This window comes from Penaeus japonicus, unplaced genomic scaffold, assembly GCF_977035675.1.
Source record: "Penaeus japonicus unplaced genomic scaffold, GWHDUDI00000001_assembly GWHDUDI00000034, whole genome shotgun sequence".
Lineage (NCBI taxonomy): Eukaryota > Metazoa > Arthropoda > Malacostraca > Decapoda > Penaeidae > Penaeus > Penaeus japonicus.
Window position 1 is genome coordinate 13,626,101 of NW_028234436.1, and position 7,776 is coordinate 13,633,876.

Below are 7,776 nucleotides of genomic sequence, written 5' to 3' on the forward strand. Positions count from 1 at the left end.
ATATATGTATGTGTGTATGAAACATAGATAGAAATTTCATGACTGAAAACACACACACACACATACATACACACAGACACATACACACACAATTTGACACGCATCCACTCAAACCATAATAGTAAGTAGATAAATCTCAGCACAAAATCAAAATGCACACGAAAAGAATACGAATTAAATACCTCCACACCTAACCTGAAACGAAACAACTCACGCCATGTCGTTACTACATGTTAATCGACATTACTCGACCCGGAAGAATGAACCAACACCTTACACAGTGGCAACACAAGGAGGGAACTACACCCGGGTTTTATCACGAGGGGTGGGACCTGTTCCCTGTGATGTCGTTCCGTTGTGAATAAAGGAAATTCTGATTTCTATGTAAACGATGACTTGAATTTACATATTCCAATAGCAGCCATGTGGACGGCCCCTCCCAATCCGTCAACCAATTTGGGTTCGGTGCCGTGGTCGAAACAGGACTCGCTCGAAACAGGACTCGCTCGAAACAGGACTCGCTCGAAACAGGACTCGCTCGAAACGTGTTCTTGGCCTTCTTGTGTGGTTCATTTGGGTTGAAACAGAGAGGAGTAATTATGGTATGAGTGATGGTTACGATAGCCCTAATAATAATGGTAATAATCCTTTATAAAGGATAATTATGATTATCCTAATAGATAAGAGTGATGATTATTCTCATGAATGATAATTATGATCATAATGATCAAAGCAGATTTAAATGATTACTTAACAGTAGCTATCATATCCATGAGAAATATTATTTGATGTTAACCAAATTGCTATTAATCTAAGTCTATTAATCACTTGGCTTGCCTAAGTAAGTAAATCACATTTTTGTGCACTTACATATTTTTACTTTTTCTGAACGAAGCCCCAAATCAAATGTTTTATTCAAAAGGAAGAAAAAAAATGTGGAATGTGTATCTTTCGTATGTCAAGTCTCCCCCTGTCTTTGTTGTCAAGATCGTAGCTCTGTCAAATAAGTTATTCACATTTTTGTATAATTTCAAAACAGCTGTGAAGTTAGCGTACCATTAATGCGATTATCCGATTTCGCTCATTTTTCTTTGGAAAGTTTGAGCTGAAACACATCATTTTATCTCCGTCATTTATCGTATTATAGGGACTTACACATTCTGTGAGTGAGGTGGAAGGAAAATGAAACACACACTTACACAAATAAATACATACATACATACATACATACATGCATACATATATACATGCTTACAGTACATACATACAGAACAAATGATACAACCATATACATACATGCTTATATATATATATATATATATATATATATATATATATATACATATATATATTATATATATATACATATATATATATATATATATATATATATATATATATATATATATATAATAAATATAGATATAATGTATATAAATATATATTTATACTAATATATTATATATATATATATATTTTTATATATACACACACAACACATACACACACACACACACACACATACACTACACACACACACACACACACACACACACACAAGGAGCACACACACACACATATATATATATATATATATACCAACCCACTATATATAGATTTAATTATTATATATATAAATATATATATAGATAAAAAATTTGTGTGTGTCTGTGTGTGGTGTGTGTGTGGGTGTGTGTGTAAGTGTGTGTGTGTATATATATAATATATATATATTATATATATATATATATATATATATATAATATATATATATATATATATATATATATATAATATAATATATATATACATATATATATATATATATATATATATATATATATATTGTTAAATATATATATGGATGTATTGATAAATAATTAGAATTGTAGATGATATATAATCAGATATATTTATATTTTTTCAGAGAATATTTATATATAATATATATATATATATATATATATATATATATCGATAGATGTATGCATATACACATATACAGATATTAATAGATAAATAAATAGTTATAGATATAATTCACGAATTCCACGATTTGAAAGGGAAAGAAAGTACAGAAAAATAAATCAAAACAAAATGGATAATAACAACAATAACCAACCAAGTAGATATAATAAATGAAAAAAAAGGAAAGGATTCGAAAGGAAAAGAAAAAAAAACGGGTTCAGACTTGCAAAATATCTCGAATCCCTCAGGAAAATAAAGTTCCGGGGCAGAATCTCCTCCGCATTCATTACTTCTCCCTTCCCCTCCCCCCCTCTCCCCCTCCTCTCCCCTCTCCCTCTCTTCTCCCCCCTCTCCTCCTCCTCTCCCCTCGTCCCCCCTCTCCCTCTCCCCCTCCTCCCCCCTCTCCCTCTCTTCCCCCCCTCTCCCTCTCTTCTCCCCCCTCTCCCCTCTCCTCCTCTCCCTTATCCTTGTCCCCTATCCCCGTCCCTCTCCCTTTCCATCATCCTCTCCCCTTCCTCTTTCTCTCCCTTCCCTTTCATTCTCCCCTGCCCCCTCCCACTCCCCTTCCATTTCTTCTTCCTCTTCCCCTTTAACCTCCCTCTCCTCTTTCATCTCCCTTTCCTCCACCTTCTCCCCTCTCCCCCTTCTCCTCTTCCTCCTCGCCTACCCCTCCCCCTCCCTTTCCCTTTCCCCCTTTTGCCGCTTCCCTCCTCCCTCTCCCCTTCCCCCCTTGACCCCTTACTTCTCCCCCTTCGTCCACTCCTACCACCCCTCCTAGTCCCAGTTTCCCCTTCCTCTCCCCTTCTCCCTTCTCCCCTCCTCCTCCCCTAACCTCCCTCTATTCTTTCTTCCTGCTCTTCCTTCTCTTCTCTCTATCCTTCCTCCACTCTTTTTCATTCCTTCCTTCTCCCTCTCCACTCTCACCTTCTCACCTATCTCTCATCTTCTCGCTCCTCCCTCCTGTTCTTCATCCCCATCCTCTCTCTGCTTCTTCTCCTCTCTAACCTTCTGCTGTTCTCTCTCCTCATCCCTCCTCTCTCTCTAATCTCCCCTCTTCTCCTCTCTCCCTTCTCCTTCCCCCTCCTCCCTTCTCCCCTCTCTTCCCCTTCCTCCCCTTTCCACTACTCCCGCTCCCCTCCCCCTTTTCCCCTACTCCCCCCCTCCCCTCCCCCCGCACCTTTCCCCTACTCTCCCCCCTGACCCACCCCTCCTCCTTCCCTACCTACTCCCCTTCCCCCCTACTACTTCACACTATCCCTTCTCCCCTCCCCAGTCCCCTCCCCTCACCACCACACGCCCTCTCACCACTTACCCACCACAACGCACACCCACACCCCCTCACCCCCACACCCCCCCACACACCCCCACAAACCCACCACCTGACCCCAAACACCCCGCCAAAAAACCTCCCCCTCACACGCCCCTCACCCTACCCCCCAGCACCCCACAACCACACTCGGCCCCACCCCACCCCTTCCCCTCTCCCCCTCCTCCCCCTCCTCCTCCTGCCCTGCCCCCCTCCCGCGAAGGCAGCCTGAAGGAGCCTCAGGCACGGGAGCTACTCCTGAACTTTTTAATTGACTTGGCTTACGGCTCCGCTATCATTATATGAAAAGTATCCTTATGCGATAAACCTTCTGTGAATATGCTCCGCTATCATTATATGAAAAGTATCCTTATGCGATAAACCTTCTGTGAATATGTATATGTATTTTTTTAAGTCCTTATATGATCAATCTTTTTATGGATATGTATTTTTTTTATACTTTATATCTTCAATGGGGTATGTATGCTTTTTATCTGAATTCTTATAGTTTTTTTTTTTTTTTTTTTTTTGTTCTTGTTCTTGTACAATAGATCTGAATATGTATGTTTTTCTTATCTTTATGACGGTGAATCTTCATTGAATATGTTTATTTTTTTCAATTTTTGCATGATGAATTTTCTGTGGGTATCTATGTTATTTCTATCTTTGTACAATAAATTATTTGTACGATAAACCTTAAGTCTGAAATATTTTTTTTTCTGCGGATATGTATTTCTTATGCGATAGGTATGTTTTCTCATATCTTTGTATGCACTTAAAAAAATGTATATCTATATATTTTTTAATCTTTTTATTTACTTATCGATTATTGGTTTAGCCATATGAGCTATATTATTTGTATTATTTTTTTCTTTTTTTTCTTATTAAGATGAAGGAATAAAGATGAGAACTGACGTATGATAGTGGGTGTTTTGATATAAAGTGTTTTTTCTTAACAACAAAAAGGGAAGGAAAGAGGAGAAATAGAGAAAAGGCGGAGATAAGGCAGAGAGAAAAAAAACAACAAGATAATGGAAAAAAAAGGAAGAAAAGCAAAGCAAGGAAGACGTAAAACGTAAAAACGTAATAAGTAGAAAATGAAAACAGATAGAGAGAGAGAGAAGCATATAAATATATATATATATATATATATATATATATAATATAATATACCATAATTATATTATATTGATTATATTAGAGATATATATTTATATTTTTGTTGTTAATGTTTTGTGGGGGGGGGGGGGGGTATGTGTGTGTGTGTGTGTGTTGTGGGGTGTGCGTGTGTGTTAAGAAACTACATGATATTATATACAACTATTAGATAGAATATATATTCAGAAATTATATATCTAATATATATGTATATATATATATATATACCTATATATATTGTTGTGTTTTTTTGTAGGGTTAGTGGGTGTGTATACATATATATAGATAAATATATTTATATTTTTGTTTATATAATAATTATATATATATATATATATATACAATATATGTATATAAAGTGTATGTATGTATATGTTATGTGTATATGTATATACATTACCATATCATACATACATACACACACTCAACACACACACACCCACACACACACACACACACACACACAACACAAACACAACACACACACACACCAGCACAACACACCCACGGACACACACACCCACATATATATATATAGATATATATAGTATATATAATTAATATATATATTTTATATATATATATATATATATCAACATATATATATATATATAATTATAACATACATATCAATATATATATATATATAAATATATATATATAATATATATATATATATATATATATAAATATATATATTTATAAATATGTATATATATAATATATATATCAATATATATATAAAATATATAGATATCTTTATATATCTAATAATGTATATATATATATATGCCATGTATGCATAATATATTTATGTTAAATATTATTTATATACATATATAATATATAATATATATATATATATATATATATATATACATATATATAAATAAATAAAAATAAATGAATGAATAAATATATTATATATTTAATACTATATATACATATATATATATATATAATATTTGAAATATATACTTAATATATAGGTATATATATATAAATATATATATTATATATATAAACATATATACAAAGAGAGATAGAGAGAGAAAAGAAAACACAGGCGAAGGCTGGAGGACTGAAACTTATTTCCACAATATAAATGGGCATTCAGCCTAAAGTCAGGTAAGCGGCCTCTTTAACCGTGAATAACTTACGCAACCAATATAAAGAAAAAGCCAGACTTCACTGTAACTTAAGCCTAATCTTACCCCACGTAAGAACGGTCTTCCATGTATCACGGAAGCCTTCAAAAGAAAGGTAGTAAATACTTGACCATTTGGCCGGTTTCTCTCTCTCTCTCTGTCTTTGTCTCTTTCTCTCTTTATCTTTGTCTCTCTGTCTCTGTCTGTCTCTATGTGTCTCTGTCTCTTTCTCTCTCTCTCTCTGTATCTCCATCTCACTCTCTCTCTCTTTGTCTCTCTCTCTCTCTCTCTCTCTCTCTCTCTCTCTCTCTCTCTCTCTCTCTCTCTTTCTTTCTCTTTCTCTCTCTCTCTCTCTTTCTTCTCACTTCTCATCTCTCACTCTCTCATCTCTCCCATTCTCACGCATACCTCTCTGCTCCTCTCTCTCTTTCTCTTATTAACTCTGCCCTACCTCTTGCTCCTCTGCATCTCATTCTCTCTCTCTCTAAACTCTCCCTGCCCTCCTTTTCTCACATGTCTCATCTCTCTCCTCTCTCTCTCTCTCTCTCCGTCTCTCTCTCTCTCTCTCTCTCTCTCTCTCTCTCTCTCTCTCTCTCTCTCTCTCTCTCTCTCTCTCTCTCTCTCTCTCTCTCTCTCTCTCTCTCTCTCTGTCTCTCTTTCTCAGAACTAAAGTTTCTGCTAATAGCTTTCCCTTTTACTTACATAAAGCCTTCATCAATCTTTTTTTTCTATAGCACTGAAACAACAGATCCAATGACAGCTTTGTTTACCTATAGCGGGAGATCAGACACAGAGATATAAAAATACTGGACTGTCTCTAGCTAAGGACGTATCTTAATGCTGACTGTATTTTGTTGAGTTCCGAGAGATTGATGGCGAAGATGACTGCAATATTGTTGCATGTTAATGTTTATTCATGATTCTTGAAATGTGTCATGGAAAATTAGGAATTGTTAGGGCGCTGGAAGGAATTGTTTTGAAAGATTGGAAATGTCGGAGTTTCATTAGTTTTTTGTTGTTTTTTTTCTTCTTATTCATCTGGGTGACTTGTTTGCCTATTTATTTATTTATATTTTTGGTGTGTTTTGCATTTAATTTATATTTGTTTTATTTGTATTTTACAAAGATCATCACTTAGTTTTGGAAAGAGGAATAAATTTGGGAGATCGGACGTTTTGCAAGATATTTGTTGATTTCCATATCTATTCATATGATTTCCTTGCCTACATTATCTATTCGTTTTACTTGATTTAAAAGATTTAAGATTTCTGCTTGATTCCATTTTCATGATTTATCTATCAAATTCTTCACCTAATTTTCCACTTGAGTATTTATCAGTTAACTTATTTACTTATTCACTGAAATAACTATCAAGTTTTCTGTTAGTTTTATCATTCTTCATAGTTCTGTATTCATAAATTATACAATGTATCTAAATCATATTAACCTTCATCACTGCCCAAAAAGCCTGATATTCCGTAACATGAATAACCCTCTAATTAAATATCCTTTCTAGAATGAGTCCAAAGAATAAGTCTATAATACGCATATTCCGAAGGATTTGTAGTGTAGATAACCCGGAACGAACAGAAATAGAACCAGTCTATTAGCCGGTAGAACCAGTGTAATTCTTTTCCTTGTGGCTTAACCGGTAGTGAGTGATATTACGTAAACGGAAACGCACATTTAAACATTTTCGATGTTGATTCAAGCACGCAACATTCCGCTAATAACTGTGGCTGTTTTGCTCAATTTTGACAGATTTCCAAAAGCGAGGCGAGAGAGCAACAAAATACAACCAGCAAAGACGATATTGATCATAATGATAATAACAGTAATGATCATATATTAATGAGAGATATGATATGGGTGATATATATGATACCAGCAATAATAATGATGATAATGATGCAATGATTAATAACAAGAAAAAGGTATCATTAGCAATAAAAATCCCAACGGACACAATGATAATTAATATGGTGATACTGATAATGATGATAATAAAAAACAGTGATAAAAGTAATATGAATATTCTGACTTCGATTACTCTGAACAGCGTAATACCTGCAACAGAACAACAGGAAGTGTAAACCATGAAATGAAATGAACAAGGCATGTTATTGCAAAAGGGAAAATCATTGATTGATGTTGCAAAGCTTTGATCATACATACATATACATATATTGTTTTTAA